Source organism: Choloepus didactylus, chromosome X (genome assembly GCF_015220235.1).
Source record: "Choloepus didactylus isolate mChoDid1 chromosome X, mChoDid1.pri, whole genome shotgun sequence".
Lineage (NCBI taxonomy): Eukaryota > Metazoa > Chordata > Mammalia > Pilosa > Megalonychidae > Choloepus > Choloepus didactylus.
The window spans coordinates 93,405,611-93,430,576 of NC_051334.1; the positions used below are offsets into that span (position 1 = coordinate 93,405,611).

The following is a 24,966-nucleotide window of genomic DNA, read 5'->3' on the forward strand; positions in this document are numbered from 1 at the left end:
GTGTTCTGATTGGTTGCCTTAACTGAAGAATCAGAGTTGTGTATGTGTGTGTGTTTGTGTGTGTACTTCAGATAAGGATGCCTATATTTAATAAAAATTATGCTTTAGATTTAACAGATATGCATCACATGTGAAAAGGATGGGGCTGTCTTGTTTGCCACAGTGGAATAAGGTTGGCTAGAAGGGAATGGAAGTTGAAATTAGACCATTTCCTAGTTCTATTACCTTATGTTGACTAGTTATTCTCTTTAAACCTTAGTTTTTATCTATAATCTCAGAATAATAGTACCTGCCTCATAGGGTTGTTTAAGAGTTACAGGGTGAAATAAGTAAACAGTAATCTTTATTATTATTATTAGTTTCTCAAACCTGCAGTTACTATTGAGAAAGAGCCATTTTTCAGAGAAAGTCCAGTCTCCTGGCAGAACTTGTTTAAAGGGCAAGAGTCTAGTATAGCAGTTCACAACATGAATTAACAGCTTACTTTGACAGCTAATCTGACCACAGGAGTGGGGAAATCAATGACATTTGGGCAACCAAATAAACAGGCAGAAATCTGGTGTTAGTGAAGGCAGTATGTATCATGGTCTCTGCCAAAGGACTAGAGCTCAGGGGAAGGTGTTTTGGTCCTGGAGGGGAAATGGCAAACTTCAACACTGCCACACTTTGATCCTAGGAAATCCATTTGTCAGGGAAATAGAAACAGAAGCAAATAAAGTATATTATTTGATGGATTTTAGGTAGTACTGCTTGAAGACCAATACTATAGTGGTTTTGTTATGAGCCTAATCTTTCTTTTGTTACTGCCTGCTTTCACATAATGTATACAAAATAAAAGAGAATAGGATTCATAGAGGCTATTTACACAGATGTAACAATAAATGAGTTTATCTGTAAGGAAGTCCATTTTTTCTTAATTCTGAAGAAGTTTTCAATGGTTCAACAGAGATTACAGATTTAAAAATGATTTTAAAGCCACTGTCACTTTCAAAGGGTTGTAAGAGTAGATATGAACTATTGGTCACCTCTAAAATCAAGATTGGTGGTAATAGTAGAGATTAGTATATTTTCCTTATATATTACTCTTCTTTTAATGAACATGTGTAGACCCAATTTTTCTACCATTAATATACTGTACTATAGGAGGGTGGTATATAAGGTATTCTGCCTCAATTACTTCAAATTGGATGTTATTGTACTTTAAGGACAATTGTTATTGTAATTAAAATGATGTGTGGCCCAGGGAGGCATTTAACTGAAAAAATCTTCAAAATTCTCTTATATAGGGATACTACCACATGTATACAGATTGTAATTTAATGAAGGATTTTTTTTTTCCTGTGGAAATATGCACTATGGCCAAATTGTGATGATTCCACCTCTGTAATGTTCAGGTCCTCATTATCTTTCATTGAAATGACTTCTTAGCTGGTCATCATGATTCCAATATCTCTCCATTCCAATCTCTTCTTCACATCAAAGCTAAAATCTAGGTGGGAACATTCCACACCCCTTTCCCCCATTGCCAAAAAAAGTAGTGAATATTTACTATGTATCAGCAACACCCAAGTAGCCTTCTAAAGTCTGCACCACATCCATAGGGATTCTGATTCATAACATGGAGTGAAGCTGATGAATCTGAATTTTAACAAACATCTAGGGAAGTCAATTACCTGAGGTCCCTTAAACCTACTTAGAAAAAGTGGCATAGTGAATAAGGCTACAAATCCTTATCAGAGCATTCAGTGCCATCTAAATACCTAAATGATAATCCATATTTAGGAATTCAAGGAGGTCATTTCTTATATTATGAAACCCAAGCTATTAAAAGCTATTGTAACTTTTACAGAAAAGTGAGTATAGATTATTCATGAAACCACAAGGGCCTAGTAAGCTAACAGGTTACTGGGTTGTCTTTGAGCATGCATGTGTGTGTGTTGGGAGAAGATGATAGCCAAAATTATTCAGTAAACTATATGTGGAAGTCTTTCCACAAGTAAGGATAGCTAGCCTTGTTACTATTATTTGCCATTAGTATCCTTACTCTCTGGATCCAATCTAACTCCTTTCTGACTTTCTCCATTCTAATGGTACAATATCACTCCTTTCACTCCCCACCTGTTCATTTTAGGGTATCTAAGTAATAGATGAGAGAGTGGTTGGGGAATATTAGGCAAGTGGGCCAACATTGATTTTGTACAAGAATCAGTGGTCAGAAAACATGATATGGGTGGTGGGGTTCAGCTAAAAATATGGCCTAGCCAAGACTTAGAACCACCTGGGAATAGGGAGAAAATCCAAGTAGACAGACCACTGAATTTTTCAATGAACTAATTCTTCAAGGCCCCATTGTGTAAGAGAAGACAGTGAATTTTATAACCCATTTGAATCTGAATCTTTCACATAGTCACAGTTAAGTTGCTAAAACACTTGTCCCATTAACTGAAAACTGATTATATAAAAGTGTTGTCCAACATATTTTCTTAAGAACATTTTCTCCCTCAAAATGTTTTTCTTTTGTCAATGCTTCCACACAGTGTTGTATGTTAAATGAACATCAAAGGAAAGATACCATGCTAGGTATTCTTTTATCATTCTAATTGGTCCTAACTAAACATTGGTCTTCCTTTTACCTGTTTCTCATTTCCATGACACAGTTGACACATTTCACAATCTGTATTAGAATTTTTGGAGATGTTAACTAAATTAACCATATTGAACTTTACCTACTTTATAGTAATAAATGGATGGAGGAGACTCCCCTGTACTGTAAAAAAAAAATAGACACTAATAGCTTTCACACAATGGTGAACAACTAGGGATTGGCAACTTGGAATGGAATATCCATCTACATACCAGACATTTTGGAGGGTGTGTATCTTTCTGCCAAAAGCATATATGAATTTGTACAAATTCACACCCAGTTATATTCCATTTTGACACCTACTACTGCAGGAACATGAATATATGTTAAAGATGATCCTCAGATCCTTCCTTCCTGCCATAACTAGACCTATTTCTATGAGAAAACATTAAGATACACTCTCCTAATTGAAATATTTTATTAAACAGCTCTATCCAGACAGTCTGAAAGGCAGTGATAACTGGTGTTTACTTTGATGATACTGAGGTATGGTAAGATCTTAACATATATTCTAAATCCTCAAAATAAAATGAAAGTGGGCTCAATACAGTTTTAATGTTACATGTTTTTCTTTTATTAATCTTATTCTACATATTTTAAAGTTCGAATTGATGTATGGTAAATGTGTAAGCTCCCCATTAACCAAAAATATATTAAAAAAGAATGCCCTACTTTTTAACTTGAGTAAAACAACATTCACTGCATTTGATTTATCCCATTGTATCCATTTTTGTCAAGCCTTTTGCATTTTTAGAAACTGGACACTATATTCAACTGGATCGTTGTTTTCATTTAATACCCCAACATGCTCCTTGATGAACAGCAAATGTGGAAGCCCTAGCCAATGTTTTATTCAATCTGTGGTCCAATATCAAGTCATAAACCAACAAAAATGGACTATGCTCTAACTATGTTTTCAGCATTGTGCTAAGTAATTCTAAGGAGTGAGAAGATAAATATAAACTCTCTCCATTCATTCATTCAACATATATTGAATAGCACTGTGCTGGGTTCAAGGAACAGTTGCAGACTATCCCTCATAGATCTTAAAAATTATTGTTGGTGGCAATTATACATGCATTAACAAAATAATCACACAAATAACTGGCAAATTGCATCTAGCATAGAGTTACATAGTGCTATGAAAACATAAAAAATGTGAGGGGGATTTATCCTAGTCTGAGCTGCAAGGAATGTCTTCCTATAAGAGGGTATATTTTAGATGAGATCCACAGGATTAGTAGGTTTTAAAGAGTTGGAGACAGAGGTTAAAAATGTTGAGAAAGGGTCTGTAGCAGGAAGAAACATGGCACTTTTGTAGAATTGAAAATCTAGTCTTAATGAAGTGCAAATACTGGAAGAAAGATGTGAGGGATGAGGTTAGTGAGGTAGATATGGGTCAGTTCACACAGATATGAGAAGGTGGTTTTTAGGGTTTTTGTAAGCAGGGATAGATAGGTTGACATCTGGCTGATGTGTAGAGAACTGATGGGTGGTTACCAGAATAGAAGCAGGAAAACAAATTAGGATACTACTGTGGTAGCCCATATGAGAGATGATGGTAGTTTTTGCAATGGTGTAAAAAAGAAGTGCATATTGGAAAGATATTTAACATGTAAAGTTTTCAAGCTTTTGAAACTAGGCAGGTGGTTCCTGAAGTGGGAAACATGGGAAGAAATGGAGTCTTTCTCTTGTGGAGGGGAATGACTTGGAAGTAAGTTAGATTTTGGACATCTGTTTACTTTGAATTACAAGATATTTGGGGGGATGCAAGACATACAGTAAAATTGTTAGAGTACAAATAAAAGCAGTCTATCATAGTGACATACTAGTAGGTGGTTTGGCTTTTAAGTGCTAAGGGAATTTCAGGAAAGGAAAGACAAATTTTTATGATGCCTGTTGTATTAGTCAGGATTCTCTAAGGAAACAGAACCAACAGGTGATATCTGTAAATATGAGATTTTATAAAAGTGTCTCATGCAACTTGTGGATGCAGAAGTCCAAATTCCATAGGGCAGGTCATGACCTGGCAACCCTGATGAAGGTCTTCAACAAACTCCCTAGGAAAGGCTGGCTGGTTGAAGAAGAAAAAATGAAAGTTCTCTCTTTTCACTTAAAAGTCTTCAACTGATTGGATTCTCTCATTGTGGAAGACACTAACTTAGTTGATCATAGATGTAATTAAACACAGATACAATCAATTGACTGATGATTTAATAAGCCACATGTCTGGCTTATTAACCAGTCACAAAATGCCCTTGCAGCAATGGTTAGGTCAGTGCTTGTTTGACCAGACAATGGGGCACAATCACCAAGTTGGCACAAGAACCTAACCATCACACCTTCCATGAATACATGGATTTGGGCTTGGGAGAAAGTAATGGGGATAAGTCTATTTCAGAAACTGCTAGCTCTTGCAGAGAGAATCTAAATGGAGATAAGAATACACCTGCTCCTGATGTTAACTTAGCTCCTCAAAATTTCTGTTGATGACTGTAATATTGAAAAAGTGGAAATGATAGAACTGGATGGTTTAGGGCCAGTTAATTTGAACCCTTCAGGCTGATCACTCATCTAATAAATTTACACTTGTTTTCTACTACAATGTTTCAAGAGGACTGAAAGCAGAAATCAGAATGAACTTCATAGGAAATAACACCAAAGGTAGCAAGGTTTCAGCAAACAATTACCCACAAAATCTTGATCACCATCTTTGGGAACCATGGTCATATGAAAGCATCCTATATCTAGCAATAAACATCCCAGACACCTGTGTCATAATTTCTCCCATTCAGGGTATATCTTTCAGAGAATGTAATATTGTTGATGCAAGTGAGCACAGAAAAAGTTGATGTTAAGAAAAACAGAAGGGAGAAGGAAGATGGCAGCATGAAGAGTTGTAGGGTTTAATCTGTCCCCCAAAGCAGCTAGTAAATTGCCAATAACTGCCTGAAAGTACTGTTTGGGGGACTTCAGTGACCAGACACACAGGGTACAACAGCCAATAACATGTAGAGAGAAACCGATAAATTGCAATGAAAATGCTGAAAGTAAATCCTTCCATTCTGTGGAAGCTGGTATCCCTCCCACACTGGCATGACAGGCTGACTCAGAGTCACTCCCTGGTGGGAAACAGAAACCCTTTCTCCTAGTAGCAAGGAAGGGGAACTCAGCCAGGCACCAACTGCAGATTTTATTAATGAATTCAGATGGCTGAATACTAGCTTCAAGCACAGATAAACTCACAATGCAATAAAGAAAGAAACTGGGATTGCTGTTTCAGACCCACTCCCTGCAGGGAGGAAGCATGGTGGAAAAAAGAGGCAATGTCTTCTGGACTCAGCTGAACTCAGAGTGCTGGAAAAGGATGTCATTATGGTTTGCTAATGCTGCCATTATGCAAAATACCAGAAATGGATTGGCTTTTATAAAGGAGGTTTATTTGTTTACAAAGTTACAGTCTTAAGGCCATAAAGTGTCCAAGGTAAGGCATCAGCATTCAGGTACCTTCACTGAAGGATGGCCATTGGCATCCAGAAAACTTCTGTTAGCTCAGAAGGCATGTGATTGCTGTCTGCTTGCTCCCAGGTGGCATTTCAGAATGGCATCTTCCAAAGTGTTGCACTTGGGGTGTTTTGTCCTCTCTTAGCTGCAGCTGCTCTTCAAAATGTCACTCTCAGTTGCTCTGCATCTGGGCCAGTGTGGCTCTTTTTAAAGTACTCCAGTGATCCAATTAAAACCCACCCTGAAAGAGTGGGGCCACACTTCCATAGAAATAATCCAATGAAAGGTATCACCCACAGTTGATTGAGTCACATCTCCATGAAAACACTGAACTAATAGGTTCCAATCCAATCAATAATAATACATCTACCCCCACAAGATTGCATCAAAGGACACAGATTTTTTTGGGGGATGTAATATATACAAAGCAGTACAGATGTGCACCAATAAAAGAGGCATAGAGAGATGAGTACAACTCCAGCTCTTGATTAGTGAACCCAGGGTGCTGGGGTCTAGCTCTGAGAACAGCTTTTGTTTAAACATTCCATTAAAAAAGCAGCCAGCAGTCTCTGTTTTCAGCCCTACTCCAAGCAGGACTGGAAATAAGGTTGACTGAGAGACAAAGTAACTAATCAGGTGGTAGAGAAAGCTCCTTAAAGTACAGCTCTTCTCCAGGAAAAGATGGGGAGAAATGGTCCAGCACAAGTGGCGGCTGTCATTCAGAGAATTTAGACCCCAAGGGCCAGGATATTAGCAAAAGTTTCAAACCACAAAAAGTGTATCCCAGCCTGTCTGTAAAACATGCTCCAGCCAGCATGGAAGTGGGTCTGCCTGAGTCAGTGTAATTTATCCAGCCTGCACTGAATAGGGACGTGAAGAGTGGTTCATCCCTAAGAAAAGATGGAGCATGTGAGCAGCAATGAGCAAGCAGACAAAAATGTCATATGTGCAGCCCACCAAGCCAGTGTTCCTGGCTTGCTTCAAATAAAGAATTGGCTATAGGAAAGGACCCACTCTTGAGATCAAGAGAATTCAGCCTCAGCTCCTAGATGAAGATGGAGATCATAGAGACAAAGAAGATGAACAATCTCAAGTGGTGGTTTTAAAAAATGGAGACCTATCATTCAAAGAAGTCATGAAAATTAAAGCAGAGATTGACTGCCAAAGCAGATGAAGAACCAGCTCCAGCTGATGGAAGAATCATGTATCAAAAACAAGTCAAGCATCCCTCAGATGAAAAATATTCAGGTCTGACAGCAAGCTCAAAAAAGAAAATGACAAATGAAGATGAAATAAATAAGAAGGTCTCAGTTAAAGAGAACTTACAAAAGCAAATAAAAAACAATAGCTTCCTTTCTTTTGATAATGAAGGTGAAAATGAATAAGCACACACATTTTGTACTTATTCTCCTTTGAAAGTTTATGGGATGTTTTTTAATAACTATTTTTTCCTATTTTAAAAATAGTACAATTCATTATAGAAGATTCAGAAAATACAGAAAAAATTAATTAAAAAATAATGTCCAACTCTCAATACCCCTCTTACTTGAAATGCTAACAGTATAGAAGTTACATACCATTAACATTTTGTTATTTCTCATATGTGTGGGTGTGTCTATGTAAATTATATATTTTTAAACAAAATTGAGATTTTATTTTATATGTTCAGTGTCCTGTGTCTCACTTGAAATCTTGACATTAAACAGTTAGCTTTATCCAGATCAAAAAATTTTAAAACCTGACATTTATTATCTACAAGAGATTTTATAATTATATGGAACCTCTATTGCATCTTTCTTATTAGTGGAAACCTGCTCTGGCTGAAGGAGATGATAATGTGCATAGTTAGAAATACCTTGCCATCTCCTGCCAGGGGAGGCCATATGATTCAGCTCTGGTAAAGTTAAGAGTTTTAAGTGGAAGTGTACTAAAAAAAGCTACCATTTTTTTATACAAAAGGAAAGATGTGGCAAGCCTGAACCTTTGTCCTTCTCCCTTTATCCTGCCTGGAGCACAGACATGAAAACTAGAAGTGCCTAGGAATTTTCAGGCATGATTAAGCCAGCCACTTGCTCTGGGTAATACAGTGGAAAGACTTGAGGAGCGTCACTGGATCCCTGATGGCATGCCTCATGGAGATATTGCACCAGCCTAGGATGCTGACCTTTGGGATTCTTGACATATGAGAAGAATAAACACCATATTGATTTAAGACTCTGTCAGGTTTTCTGTTACATACAGCCAAATGCATTCCTAACTGATACAATAAGTAACTGTAGTAGAGCATGTTTATACAGAAATCTTCAAGTGTACTTCAGGTGATTTCCTTTTGAAATCAAATTTATTTCCTTTGAATAAATTTCTAGAATCAGAAGTACTGAAGGAAAAAAGGGGGGGAGCATGGCCCAGCACAGGCAGTAGCTGTTATTTAGAGAACTCAGAACCCAGGGTCTGGGTAAACAGCAACAGTTTCAAATAGCTTCACCATCTACAATAGACCCAGTCTCAAACTTGTCCCTGGCAAGGGTGGAGTTGGCTAAAAATTAAAGTCAGAGTACCATGCCAGGCCTAGGAGATCAGTGGCCTGAAGATTGCCACTTGCTGGACAGGACAGAAGAGCACAGAATCATGAGGCTTCACAGGAAAAGCTAGCACCCTGAAGGTCTCATCCTTAGAGAATCTTGATACTGAGTTACACCCCCTTAGTGATTCCTGGAATCATATTTTCTGGGAAAAACTGACTGTGGTAGATCCCCTCAAAGGGGCCATCTACCCACAATCAGCCTTCCAGGTAAAAATGGCTAGAGATAATTAAAGGAGTGATAAAACTTATAGATGAACAAACAAAACAAAATAAAAGATGAAACAGCATATCAACTTTCCTGGGGAGGAAGAAGAAAGAGAGAGCTTCTTTCTGGGAACAAAGCAATTGCACAATAAAAGGCTGATATCAAAAATTATTCCAAATATGCTTGGAAAGAATCAGAAAAATAAGAGGTGAAAAAATTCTGAGCAGATATACAGAAGCTATGCTACAGGTTGAGAATAAGTTGAAACAAATGTCAAAGAACAGATAGAGTACAAAGACAATGAAAAAGAAAAACCTAGAAAAGAGAGAGAAAATGATCTCCAGAACAAACTAGTCAAAAAATTGCATGCCTAGAAACAAGCAAAAAATCATGAGTCACACTAGGAAACATGAAAATATGTCCAAATATAAGAAACAAACTAAACCTTCAAATGAGATACAGGAGTTGAGACAACTAATTAAGGATGTTCAAACAAACCTATATCAATTCAATGAGTTGAAGGAAAATGTCACAAAAGAGATGAAGGACATAAATAAGACACTGGGTTACCATAAGGAAGCATTCAGAAATTTGAAAATGACAGAAATTATGGGAATGAAAGGCACAATAGAAGCATTGAAATATAAAATGTAGACTTACAACAACAGATGTGAAGACACTGAAGCAAGAATTAGTGAACTAGAGGACAAAACAACTGAAATATTATCCACAAAAGAACAGATAGGGAAAAGAATGAAAGAATATAAGCAGGGTCTCAGAGAATTGAATGACAACATGAAGCACAAAAATATACATGTCATGGATATTCCAGAAGGAGAAAAGAAGGAAAAAGGTGAAGAAAGAAAAATTGAAGAAATAATCACAAATATTCCCAACTCTTATGAAAGACAGCAAATTACTGATACAAGAATCACAGCATACATCAAAGAGAATAGATCTAAATAGACCTATTCCAAGAAACTTAGTAATCAGGTTTTCAAATGCCAAAGACGAAGAGAGATAAATTCTGAAAGCAGCAAGAGGAAACCAATCCATCACCCACAAGGGAAGCTCATTAAGAATAAGTGTGGATTTTTCAACAGAGACCATGGAGGCAAGCAGGCAGTGGTATTATATATTTAAGATACTGAAGGAGAAAAGCAACCAGGAAAGAATTCTATATCTGGCAAAACTGTCCTTCAAAAATTAGGGAGAGTTTAAATATGTACAGACAAACAGACACAGGAGAGTTCATGAACAAGACCTGCTTTGCAAGAAATACTAAAGGAAATGCTACAGGCTGATAGAAAAAGACAGGAGAGAGTGGTTTAGAGAAGAGTTTATAAATTAAGTTTAGCAGTTTGGATAACTAAAAGGGTAAAAAGAGAAAAAATAAGATATGACATATAAAATCCAAAGGACAAATGGTTGAAGAAATTACTGCCTTTACAGTAATAATATCAAATACTCATGGATTAAACTCCTCAATCAAAAGACATAGACTAGCAGAGTGGATTTAAAAAAGGATCAGGCTCCCCTCAGTGTGTTGGCCTTGCCAAGCTGGCCAGCTGGCCTGGCTCCCTTCCCCAGCCCTGATGGGCTGGCAGGCTGCCCTGAGGAGGTGGGGAGGGGGGGACTGGGCTGGCTGGTGGGTGGGCAATGATGCCAAATTTCTGCACTGCCCCCAACTGCACACAGAAGAGCACACAGTCTGACCTGGCCTTCTTCAGGTTTCTGCAGGACCTGGCCAGATGCCAGAAGTGGGTGGAGAATTGTAGGAGAGCAGACTTAGAAGATAAAACACCTGATCAGCTAAATAAACATTATCTTTTATGTGCCAAACACTTTGAGATCTCTATGATCTGTAGAACTAGTCCTTATAGGACAGTTCTTCGAGATAATACTATACCAACAATATTTGATCTTACCAGTCATTTGAACAATCCACATAGTAGACACAGAAAACAAATAAAAGGACACTGAAACAGAAAAAAATTGTTGAAACTTCTGAACAGGAACAAAAACATAAAGAAACAAACAAGAGCAATGCTCAGAACCCAAATACAGAAGAAGGGGGTGAAGAACAAGATGAAGATATTTTACCTTTAACCCTTGAAGAGAAGGAAAAAAAGAATACCTAAAATCTTTATTTGAAATTTTGATTGTTATGGGAAAACAAAACATACTTCTGGATGGGCATGAGGCTGATGAACTCTTGGAAGGTCTCTTTACTCCTGATAACTTTCAAGCATTGCTGGAGTGCCGAATAAATTCCGGTGAAGAGGTTCTGAGAAAGCGCTTTGAGACAACAGCAGTTAACATGTTGTTCTGTTCGAAAACACAGCAGAAACAGATGCCAGAGATATGTGAGAGCTGCATTAGGGCGGAAACTCTCAGGGAAGTGAGAGACTCACACTTCTTTTCCATTATCACTGATGATGTGGTGGACATAGCAGAGGAAGAGCACCTGCCAGTGTTGGTGAGGTTTGTGGATGAATCGCATAACCTGAGAGGAATTTGTGGGCTTCCTGCCTTATGAAGCTGATGCAGAAATTTTGGCTGTGAAATTTCACACTACAATAACTGAGAAGTGGGGGCTAAACATGGAGTACTGTTGTGGACAGGCTTACATTGTGTCCAGTGGATTTTCTTCCAAGATGAAAGTTGTTGCTTCTAGACTTCTAGAGAAATATCTCCAAGCTATCTATACACTCTGCTCTTCCTGTGCCTTAAATATGTGGTTAGCAAAATCGATGCCTATTATGGGAGTATCTGTTGCATTGGGAATGATTGAAGAAGTTTCTTCTTTTTTCCATTGATCACCACAACTACTTTTAGAACTTGACAGTGTAATTTCAGTCCTTTTTCAGAGCAATGAAGAAAGGGGTAATGAACTGAAGAAAATTTGCCATTCTCAATGGACAGGAAGGCATGATGCTTTTGAAATTTTAGTGGAACTCCTGCAAGCACTTGTTTATGTTTAGATAGTATAAATAGTGACACAAATATTCGATGGAATAATTGCATAGCTGGCCAAGCATTTGTACTCTGTAGTGCAGTAACAGATTTTGATTTCATTGCTACCATTGTTCTTAAGAATGTCCTATCTTTTACAAGAGCCTTTGGGAAAATCTCCAGGGGCAAACCTCTGATGTCTTCTTTGCAGCCAGCAGCATGACTGCAGTGCTACATTCACTAAATGAAGTGATGGAAAGTGTTGAAGTTTGTCGTGAATTTTGGTTTAAGGAATCCACAAATTTGGCAACCAAACTTGATATTCACATGAAACTCCCTGGCAAATTCCACAGAGCTCAGCAAGGTAACCTGGAATCTCAGCCTCTGAGAGTTATTATAAAGAAACCCTAAGTGTTCCAACAGTGGAGCACATTATTCAGGAACTTAAAGATATATTCTCAGAACAGCACCTCAAAGCTCTTAAATGCTTATCTCTGGTACTTTCTGTCATGGGACATCTCAAATTCAATATGTCAGAGGAACACCAAGCTGATATGCACAGAAGTGACTTACCCAATCCTGACACACTGTCAGCCAAGCTTCACTGTTGGAGAATCAAGTAGAAACACAGAGGGAAAGATATAGAGCTTCCATCCACCATTTATGAAGCCCTCCATCTGCCTGATATCAAGTTTTTTCCTAATGTTTATGCTTTGTTGAAGGTCTTATGCATTCTTCCTGTGATGAAGGTTGAGAATGAATGCTATGAAAATGGATGAAAGCATCTCAAAGCATACCTGAGGAACACTTTGACAGACCAAAGGTCAGGTAACTTGGCTTTGCTTAACATAAATTTTGATATAAAACATGATCTGGATTTGATGGTGGACACATATATCAAACTCTATACAACAAAGTCAGAGCTTCCCACAGGTAATTCAGAAACCATTGTAAATACTTAAGAAACTTTTAAAATAGGTTTTCTCTTACATTTGGAGGAAGAGCTGTAAGGTGTATGTAGGCTGCTTAATCACTGACTATCTTTGCCTATAGGTCTCCCATTGAATACATTTGTCATTAATAATCTACCTATTTAAAGGGCCCCCATTAGAACTCTCATGCTTTGAAGACCTGTCAGTTCTTCCAGAAGGTAGCATTGAAAGTGCCACATTTCACTTCTGCATGCTCTCCATTAGTGGCACTCTGGAATTATTTTAGTTAAGTCATTTTAGACACAACATTAATCATCACTGTGCCTCCAATTGTCAAGTTATCAGTCCAGTTATCAGTACATTGAAGAAATAAATTTTGAAGAGGTATGGAAGGAAGGAATGCATTTTGTAAAATGTTACAATGAGGTTCACTATTGACCTTTAACTAGAAAGACTTTAAAGTATGTTGTTAAAATTTATATTGGACAGTTAAGGGAATCACCAGAGAGTGAGAGAAACTGAGCTCAACAAGCAAGGATTTCAGCGTAGATTTTGTCTTTATCAAATGAACCTAAAGGAACAAGTTAAAGTTTGAATGCCTTTTTCCACATCTGGTTGTTGCTGTTTACATTCCTTTATTGAGCCCATGCCTTCATAAGCTGTTTAGCAGGTATGTGTTGAACATTTCTATTTCATGGTCAAGACAGAATCAGAGGCCATGGATACTGACTGCTAATTTATCTGATTTCTTCTGTCTATTTCCATGACTATGTCTACTCCCTCATCTTGATTATCAGCAGAACCTGGAAAGCCTACAAAAATAAGTGTTTTGTGGTTTATCTAGGAATAATACAGAAAATATTGCTATTATTTTTGGTGAAGAAAATCAATTTTGTACAGTTTATTTCAATCTAAATAAAATGTGAATTTCATTTAAAAATAAAAAGGATCAGGAGGTGGGGCAAGATGGCAGAGAGGTGAGGTGTATGTTTTGGTTACTTCTCCAAGGCAGTGGGTAGAAAGCCAGGAGCTGTGTGGACCAGACACTGCAGAGCAATATGACTTTGGGCATACTTCATACAACACTCATGAACACATGGAACTGCTGAGATCAGTGAAATCTATAAGTTTTTATGGCCAGGGGACCCATGCCCAACCCTGCCAGGTTCAGTCCCATGGGAGGAGGGGCCATTAGTGCTGGGAATGAGGAGGGAGAAATGCAGTTGCAGCCCTTATTGGAAACTCATTCTACTGATCCAAACTCCAACCATAGATAGACTGAGACCAGACACTGGAGAATCCAGGAACAGCCAGCCCGGCAGAGAGGAGATAGGAATAGCAAAAACAGCAAGAAAAAAACAAAAATAAGAGCAGAGGCTTTTTGAAGTTCTGGTGAACATAGAACAGGGAAGGGCAGAGCTCAGGCAGAGTCAAGCTCATATGCAAATCCAGAAGAAAAACCGGTTTCTCTGCCCCCTGGACCCTTTCTTAATGACCCTAATTGCCTTGTCTCTTAGCATTTCAATAACCCATTATATCTGCAAGGAGGGCCTTTGCAGTTTTGTTTTGTTCTTTTTTTCATCATTTTCTCTTTATCTAAAACAATTACTCTAAGAAGCCCAATACAGAAAGCCTCAAGGACTTGCAATTTGGGCAAATCAGGACAAGAGCAGAACTAAGAGAGCTCTGAGACACAAGGCAATAAGTTCAGAGGCTGAGAAAATTCACCAAACACCACAACTTCCCAAGAAAAGTGGGGCATCCTCTCACAGCCATCTTCCCAGTGGACAGGGAACACTCCTACCTGTTGCTGGCCCCACAGCCCACAGTTGCCCCAGAAAACCCAGTGTAATGGGAAGTGCTTCCAATAACACACTCACACACCACAAAATTGGGTGTGGACATTAGACTTCCCTGCACCCTCAGCTGGTTGTCCCAGAGTTGGGAAGGAGGAGCAGTGTGAATTAACATGCCCTATTCAGCCATCCTTTCAGCAGACTGGGAGCCTCCCTACACAGCCCTACAGCCCAGAACCACTCTGGGGGAATGGTGCTCACCTGTGACATAGCACAGTCATCCCTAAACAGAGGAACTGGGGGTGCAGGCCTGGAAGAGGGAACCAAATGCAAGTTTCAGGGGCCAGATGCCAATACCAAGGACTTGTGGGTCAGCAGCAGAGACAAACTGTGGCAGGACTGAACTGAAGGCTTAGACTATTGCAGCAGCTTTAAATCTCCAGGAACACCAGGGAGATTTGATTGTTACAGCCACCACCTCTCCATGACCACCCAGACACATGCCCCATATATTAGGTGGGCAACACCACCTACACACACAAGCTTGGTACACCAGTTGGACCCCAAAAGACTCACACCCCCACTCACCACAAAGACAAAGCAGGGGAGAACTGGCTTGAGGGGAATAGATGGCTCACAGACACCACCTGCTAGTTATTCAGAGAAAGTGTACTCCGTGAAGCTGTAGATCTGACAAATTAGAGATAAGAGTTTTAATTGGTCTACAAATCCTAAAAGAACCCTATCAAGTTAAGCAAATGCCAAGAGGCCAAAAACAACAGAAAATTTCAAAACATATGAAAAAAACAGATGATATGGATAACCCAAGCCCAAGCACCAAAATCAAAGGATCAGAGGAGACACAGTACTTGGAGCAATTAATCAAAGAAATAAAAATGAACAATGAGGCCATGGCACAGGATATAAAGGACACGAAGAAGAGCATGACACAGGATATAAAGCACATCAAGAAGACCCTAGAAGAGCATAAAGAACAATTGCAAGACTAAATAAAAAAATAGATGATCTTATGGAAATTAAAGAAACTGTTGACCAAATTAAAAAGAGTCTGGATACTCATAGAACAAGGTTAGAAGAAGTTGAACAACAAATCAGTGACATGGAAGATGACAGAACGGAAAACGAAAGAACAAAAGAAAAAATGGGGAAAAAATAAAAAAAAAATCAAAATGGACTTCAGGGATACGATAGATAATATAAAACATCCAAATATAAGACTCATTTGTGTTATAGAAGGGGAAGAGAAGGGTAAAGGTCCAGGAAGAGTATTCAAAGAATTTGTTGGGGAAAACTTCCCAAATGTAAATAAACACCATAAATACACAAATCAAAAATGCCCAGCAAACTCCAAATAGAATAAATCCAAATAAACCCACTCTGAGACACATTCTGATCACACAGTCAAATACAGAAGAGAAGGAGAAAGTTCTGAAAGCAGCAAGAGAAAAGCTATTCACCACATACAAAGGAAACAGCATAAGACTAAGTAGTGACTACTCAGAAGCCACCATGGAGGTGAGAAGGCAGTGGCATGACATATTTAAAATTCTGAGTGAGAAAAATTGCCAACCAAGAATTCTTTATCCAGCAAAGCTCTCCTTCAAATTTGAGGGAAAGCTTAAATTTTCACAGAAAAACAAATGCTGAGAGAATTTGCTAACAAGTGACTTGCCCTACTGGAGATACTCAAGGGAGCCCTATCAACAGAGAAACAAAGAAAGGAGAGAGAGACATGGAGAAAGGTTCAGTACTAAAGAGATTCACTATGGGTACATTAAAAGACATTAACAGAGAGAGGGAAAAATATATATGACAAGCATAAACCAAAGGATAAGATGGCTGATTCAAGAAATGCCTTCACAGTTATAATGTTGAATGTAAATGGATTAAACTCCCTAATTAAAAGATATAGATTGGCAGAATGGATCAACAAATATGACCCATCAATATGTTGCATACAAGAGACTCATCTTAGACACAGGGACACAAAGAAATTGAAAGTGAAAGGATGGAAAAAGTATTTCATGCCAGCTACAGCCAAAAGAAAGCAGGAGTGGCAATATTAATCTCAGATAAAATAGACCTTAAATTCAAGGATGTTATGAGAGACAAAGAAGGCCACTACATATGAACAAAAGGGGCAATTCAACAAGAAGATGTAACAATCATAAATGTTTATGCACCCAATAAAGCTGCCATGAAATACATGAGAGAATCACTGGCAAAACAAAAGGAAGCAACTGATGTTTCCACAATAATTGTGGGAGACTTCAACACATCACTCTCTCCTATAGATAGATCAACCAGACAGAAGACCAATAAGGAAATTGAAAACCTAAACAATCTGATGAATGAATTGGATTTAACAGACATATATAGAACATTACATCCCAAATCACCAGGATACACATACTTCTCTAGCGCTCATGGGACTTTCTCCAGAATAGATCATATGCTGGGACATAAAACAAGCCTCAATATATTTTAAAAAAATGGAATTATTCAAAGCACAGTCTCTGACCACAATGGAATACAATTAGAAATAAATAACCATCAGAGACTTAGACAATTCACAAATAACTGGAGGTTAACATGCTACTAAATAATTAGTGGGTTAAAGAAGAAACAGCAAGAGAAATTGACAAATACCTTAAGATGAATGAAAATGAGAATACTACATAGCAAAACCTATGGGATGCAGCAAAATTGGTACTGATGGGGAAATTTATAGCACTAAATTCATATAGTAAAAAGGAAGAAAGAGCCAAAATCAAAGAACTAATGGATCAACTGAAGAAGTTAGAAAACGAACAGCAAACCAATCCTAAACCAAGTATAAGAAAAGAAATAACAAGGATTAAAGCAGAAATAAATGACATAGAGAACAAAAAAACAATGGAGAGGGTAAATGACACCAAAAGTTTGTTCTTTGAGAAGATCAACAAGATTGACAAGCCCCTAGCTAAACTGACAAAATCAAAAATATAGAAGACCCATATAAACAAAATAAGGAATGAGAAAGGTGACATTACTGCAGATCCTGAAGACATTAAAAAAATATGAGGATGTATGCCAACATATGTTGTTTTATGCAAACAAACTGGAAAATGTAGAGGAAATGGACAATGTCCTGGAAACATATGAACAACCTAGACTGACCAGAGAAGAAACAGAAGACCTCAACCAACCAATCACAAGCAAAGAGATCCAATCAATCATCACAAAGCCTCCCAAAAATAAATGCCCAGGGCTAGATGGCTTCACAGAGGAATTCTACCAAACTTTCCAAAAAGAATGGACACCAATCTTACTTAAACTCTTTCAAAACATCAAAGAAAATGGAACACTGCCTAACTCATTTTATGAAGCTAACATCAATATAATACCAAAGCCAGGCAAAGATGCTACAAAAAAGGAAAACTACAGGCCTATCTCTCTAATGAATATAGATGCAAAAATTCTCAACAAAATACTTGCAAATGGAATCCAAAGACACATTTAAAAAATCATACAACATGACCAAGTGGGGTTTATTCCAGGCATACAAGGATGGTTCAACATAAGAAAATCAATGTATTACAACACATTAACAAATGAAAAAAGAAAAATCAAATGATCATCTCAATAGATGCTGAAAAAGCATTTGACAAAATCCAACATCCTTTTTGAAAAAAGCATTTCAAAAGGTAGGAATTGAAGGAAACTCCTTCAATATGATAAAGAGCATATATTAAGAACCCACAGCCAGCATAGTACTCAATGGTGAGAGACTGAAAGCCTTCCCTCTAAGATCAAGAACAAGACAAAGATGGCTGCTATCACCACTGTTATTCAACAGTGTGCTGGAAGTGCTAGTCAGGGTAATCTGGCAAGGCAAAGAAATAAGACATTGAAATTGGAAAGGAAGAAGTAAAACTGTCATTGCTTGCAGATGATATGATCTTATATCTGGAAAGCCCTGAGAAATCAATGATACAGCTACTAGACCTAATAAACAAACTTAGTAAAGTAGCAGAATACAAGATTAATGCCCATAAGTCAGTAATGTTTCTATATGCTAGAAATGAACAAACTGAAGAGACATTCAAGAAAAAGATACCATTTTCCATAGCAACTAAAAAAATCAAGTACATAGGAATAAACTTACCAAAGTTGTAAAAGACCTATACATAGAAAACTACATAACTCTACTAAAAAAAATAGAAGTGGACCTTAAAAGATGGAAAAATATTCCATGTTCATGGATAAGAAGGCTAAATGTCATTAAGATGTCACTTCTACCCAAACCCATCTATTGATTTAATGCAATCCCAATCAAAATTTCAATAACCTACTTTGCAGACTTGGAAAAGCTTGTAATCAAATTTATTTGGAAAGGGAAGATGCCTTGAATTGCTAAAGACACTCTGAAAAAGAAAAATGACTTGAGAGGACTTACACTCCCTGACTTTGAAGCTTATTATAAAGCCACAGTTGTCAAAACAGCATGGCACTGTCACAAAGATAGACATATTGATCAATGCAATTGAATCGAGAATTCAGAGACAGAATCCCAGATCTATGGCCAACTTGTCTTTGATAAAGCCCCCAAAGCCACTGAACTGGGACATGGTAGTGTTTCCAACAAATGGGGCTGGAAGAACTGGTTATCCATATCCAAAAGAATGAAAGAGAACCATTACCTCACACCCTACACCAAAATTAACTCAAAATGGATCAAAGATCTCAATATAATAGACAGTACCATAAAACTCCTAGAAGATAATGTAGGGAAACATCTTCAAGACCTTGTATTAGGTGGCCACTTCCTTGACTTTACATCCAAAGCACAAGGAACAAAAGAAAAAATAGATAAATGGGAACTCCTCAAGCTTAGAAGTTTCTGTACCTCAAAGGAATTTCTCAGAAAGGTAAAGAGGCAGCCAACTGAATGGGAAAAAAATTTTGGAATACATGTATCTGACAAAAGACTGATATCTTGCTTATATAAAGAAATCCTACAACTCAATGATGATAGTACATACAGCCCAAATATAAAATGGGCAAAAGATATGAAAAGAGAGTTCTCTGAAGAGGAAATACAAATGGCCAAGAAACACATGAAAAAATGTTCAGCTTCACTAGGTATTAAGACCACAATGAGATACCATTTCACACCAATTAGAATGGCTGCCATTAAGCAAACAGGAAACTAGAAATGCTGGAGAGGGTGTGGAGAAATTGGAACTCTTATTCACTGTTGGTGGGACTGTATAATGGTTCAGCCACTCTGGAAGTCAGTCTGGCTTTTTCTTAGAAAAGTAGATATAGAGTTACCCTTCGATACAGTGATTGCACTTCTCAGTATATACCTGGAAGATGTGAAAGCAGTGACACGAACAGATATCTGCATTCCAATGTTCAGAGCAGCATTATTCACAATTGCCAAGAGATGGAAACAACCCAAATGTCCTTCAACAGATGAGTGGATAAATAAAATGTGGTATATACACACAATGGAATACTATGTGGCAGTAAGAAGGAACGATCTCGTGCAACATATGACAACATGGATGAACCTTGAACACATAATGTGAGTGAAATAAGCCAGGCACAAAAAGAGAAATGTTATATGCTACCACTAATGTGAACATTGTAAAATGTAAAACAAGTGGCTTATAATGTAGAATGTAGGGGAACTAGTGATAGAGAGCAATTAAGGAAGGGGAACCATAATCCAATAAGAACAGATAAGCTATCGTGGGTCAATTTAACATTCTGGAAATGCCCAGGAATAACCATGGTCTATTAATTTCTGATGGGTAGAGTAGGAACAAGTTCACAGAAATGTTGCTATACTAGGTTACTTTCTTGGGGTAGAGTAGGAACATGTTGGAAGTAAAGTAGTTATCTTAGGTTAGTTGTCTTTTTCTTACTCCTTTGTTATGGCCTCTTTGAAAAGTTTTCTTATTATATGTTTTTTTTAATTTTTTATTTTTTTATTTTTTAGATAGTTGATATAAAAAAGAGTTAATTTAAAAAAACAAGGAAAAATTATGCAGAACCCTCTTGAGGAGCTGGTGGGGAATACAGGGGTATTGGGCTTCTCCACCTCTATCGTTGCTAATGTTCTCACAGACATAGGGGACTGGTGGCTTGATGGGTTGAGCCCTCTACCACAGGACTTGCCCTTTGGAAGACTGTTGCTGCAAAGGATAGGCTAGGCCTGCCTATAGTTGTGCCTAAGTGATTCCTCCCGAAAGCTTCTTTGTTGCTCAGATGTGACCCTCTCTCTCTAGCTAAGCCATCTTGGCAGGTGAAATCACTGCCCTCCCCCCTACCTGGGATCAGATACCCAGGGGAGTGAATCTCCCTGGCAACATGGACTATGACTCCCAGGGAGGAATGTAGACCTGGCATCATGGGATGGAGAACATCTTCTTGACCAACAGGGGGAAGTGAAAGGAAATGAAATAAGATTCAGTGGCAGAGAGATTCCAAAAGGAGCCAAGAGGTCATTCTTGTGGGCACTCTTACACACAATATAGACAACCCTTTTTAGGTTCTAATGAATTGGGGTAGCGGGTTGTAGATACCTGAAACTATCAAACTACAACCCAGAACCCATGAATCATGAAGATGATTGTATAAAAATGTAGCTTATGAGGGATGACAATGTGATTGGGAAAGCCATATGGACCACTCTCCCCTGTGTCTAGTTTGTGGATGGGTGAGTAGAAAAATGGGGGAAGGAAACAAACAAACAAACAAACAAACAAACAAACAAAGGCACCCAGTGTTCTTTTTTACTTTAGTTGCTCTTTTTCACTTTAATTATTTTTCTTGTTATTTTTGTGTGTGTGTTAATGAAGGTGTCAGGGATTGATTTTGGTGATGATTGTACAACTATGCAATGGTACAGTGAACAGTTGAATGTATGATTTGTTTTGTATGACTACATGGTATGTGAATATATCTCAATAAAACAAATTAAAAAAAAAAAAGGATCAGTTTATATGCTGTATAGAAGAGACTCTTTTTAGACCCAAGGACAAAAATACATTGGAAGTGAAAGGTTGGAAAAAGATATTCCATGCAAACCACAACCAGAAAAAAACAGGAGTTGCTACACAAATATCAGACAAATTAGACTTTAAAAGTGAAACAATTAAAAGAGACGAAGAAAGACACCCTTTATTAATGAAAGGGACAATTCATCAAGAGAAATGACAATCATAAATGCTTTATGCACCTAGCCAGAGTGCCCCCAAAATACATGAGGCAAACATTGGCAAAACACTGAAGGGAGAAATAATCACCTTACACTGGTTTGGATCTGTTATGTACCCCAGAAAAAGATTGTGCTCTTTTAATCAAATCTTGTGGGTGCAGACTTATTATGGGTGGAATCTTTCGAATGGGTTCTTTTCATGGAGATGGGACCTGCTCAGTTGTGGGCATGACCTTTTGATTAGCCTATTTCCATGGAGATTTGACCCCACCCATTCAAGGTGGTTCTTAATTAGTTTACTGGAGTCCTTAAGGGATCTCAGGAAGAGAGAAAGCTCAGAGCTGACACAGACCCAGAAGCTTGCAGATGCAGACAGAAAAACATTTGGAGAACTAAGCTAAGAGATTAAGTGCAGAGTTTGCCCCCATGAGAAGCAAGGAGGACCCAAGGAGGTCAGAGAGATAGGAAAATAGAAGCATCCCAGGAAAAACCGGCAGAATGCTGAGAGAAACTAAGAGACAGAAGCCCTAAAACATTATGGAGAAAGCCATTTTGGAACCACAACCCAGGAGAAGAAGGACCAGCAGACTCCAGCTATGTGCCTTCTCATGTGATAGAGGGACCCAAGATGTCACCAGCCTTTCTTCAGAGAAGGTATTGTCCTATTGCTTCCTTAATTGAGACATTTTCCTGGCCTTAGAACTGTAAATTTGTAACCTGCTAAATCCCCTTTTTAAAAGCCAATCAATTTCTGGTATATTGCTTTCTGGAAGCTTTAGCAAACTGAAACACACCTCTACAATAATAGTTGGAGACTTCCCTACACCACTCTCATCAATGGATAGAATATTTAGACAGAGGACCAGTAAGGAAAAAGACATCTTGAATAACAAGATAAACTAGAATGAAACAGATATTTACAGAACATTGCACATCACAACAGCAGGATTTACATTCTTCTAAGGGCCTATGGATCATTGTCCAGGATAGATCACATGTTGAGTCACAAATAACTTTAAAAAGTCTCAATAACTTTAAAAAGATTGAAATTATACAAAACACTTTCTTGGTTCATAATGAAATGAAGCTGGAAATTGCTACCAGCCAGAGGGCTGGAAAATTCACAAATATATGGAGGTGAAACCACAGAGTATTAAACAACTGGGTTGAGGAAGAAATTAAAAGAGAAATCAGTAAACATTGAAATAAGAACACAACATAAGAAAACTTATGGGATGCAACAATGGCAGTGCTGAAAGGTAAATTTATTACACTAAATCCCTATATTAAAAAAAAAGAAAGTAAAAATCATGGACTTAATGGCACACCTGGAGGAACTAGAAAAAGAACAGCCAACTAACCCCAAAACAAATAGAAGGAAAGAAAAAACAAAGATGAGTGCAGAAAAAAATGAAACTGAAAACATAAAAATAGAGAGAATCAGCAAAACCTGTAGTGTGTCATTTTATTAAATCAATAATATCAATGGACTTTTAGCTAGTCTGACCAAGAAAAAAGAGAGGATGCAAACAAATAAAATCAGAAATAGGAGGAGGGGCAATACTACTGACCAAAAAAAAAATAAAAGAGATAATGAAAGGATACTATGAGCAACTGTATGGTAGCAAACTAGACAATTTAGATGAGATGGACAACTTACTAGGAATATATGAACTCAATTTAGACCCAAAGAAAAATATAGGATGAACCTATACTCACTCAGGAAGAAAGAGAAGACCTCAACAAAACAATTACAAGAGATTGAATTTGTCATTAAAAACCTCCCAGAAAAGAAAACTCCATGACCAGATGGCTTCACATGCTAATTCTATCAAACATTCCATGAAGAATTAATACAAATCTTGCTTAAACTCTTCAAAAAATTTGAAGAAGAGAGAAAGTCACCTAACTCATTCTATGAAGCCAGCATCTCCCTAATAAAGCACAACAAAGATACTACAAGAAAAGAAAAAATTTAGACAAATCTCTCTAATGAAATAGAGATACAAAAATCTTCAACAAAATACTTGCAAATCCAATCCAGGAGCACATAAAAAGAAGTATACACCATGACCAAGTGGGTTTTATTCCAGGTATGCAAGGGTGGTTCAACACACGAATATCAATTAATGTAATACACCATATTGATAAAGCAAAGGAGAAAACCACATTATCCTCTGAATTGATGCAGAAAAGAAATTTGACAAAATTCAGCATTCTTTCTTCAAAAGATAGGAATAGTAGAAAATTTCCTCAACATAGTAAGAGCATATATGTAAAACCCACAGCTAACATCATACTCAATGTTGAAAGACTGAAAGCTTTCTAAACCTAAAACAAGACAAAGATATCCACTCCCACTATTGTTATTCAACATTGTGCTGGAAGTTCTAGCTAGAGAAATTAGGCAATGTGCCAGTTAGGATGTATTATGTCCCCCAAAACACCATTATCTTTGATGCAATCTTTTGGGGGCCAATGCATTAGTGTTGATTAGGTTGGAACCTATTGGTTCAGTATTTCCATAGAGATGTGACTCAATCAACTGTGGGCAAGAACTTTCATTGGATCATTTCTATGGAGGTGTTGCTCTACTCACTCAGGGTGGGTCATATTGGATCACTGGAGTATACTTTAAAAAGAGTCACACAGGCCCAGACACAGCAGCAGCTGGAAGCAACTGAGAGTGACATTTTGAAGAGGAGCTGTAGCCTAGAAAAAACATCCTGGAAGAAGGTCGTTTTGAAACCAGAACTCCAGAGCAGATGCCAGCCATGTGCCTTCCCAGCTAACAGGGGTTTTCTGGACATCATTGGCCATTCTCCAGTGAAGGTACCCAATTGTTGATGCCTTACCTTGGGCACTTTATGGCCTTAAGACTGTAACTGTGTAACCAAATAAACCCCCTTTTATAAAACCCAATCCATTTCTGGTATTTTGCATTCCAGTAGCATTAGCAAACTGGAACAATATCCCTTTTCTAGCACTCTGAACTCAGCAGAAATAAACAGAGCTTTTAATATTTTGAAGTCGTGATAGATTGGAATCTTTGGAAAATCCAAATACAAAGATAACTCTCCCCAAAGATAACATCATCCCAAATACAAAGATAACT

The 24,966-nt window shown here is 37.8% G+C and overlaps 2 pseudogenes; both read left to right on the top strand.

The window, feature by feature from the left end:
- The first annotated feature begins 7,067 nt into the window (after positions 1-7,067).
- On the top strand, positions 7,068-7,533 carry LOC119522005 (annotated as a pseudogene).
- A 3,066-nt stretch (positions 7,534-10,599) lies between these two features.
- Positions 10,600-12,854, top strand: LOC119522031 (annotated as a pseudogene).
- Positions 12,855-24,966: the final 12,112 nt, after the last annotated feature.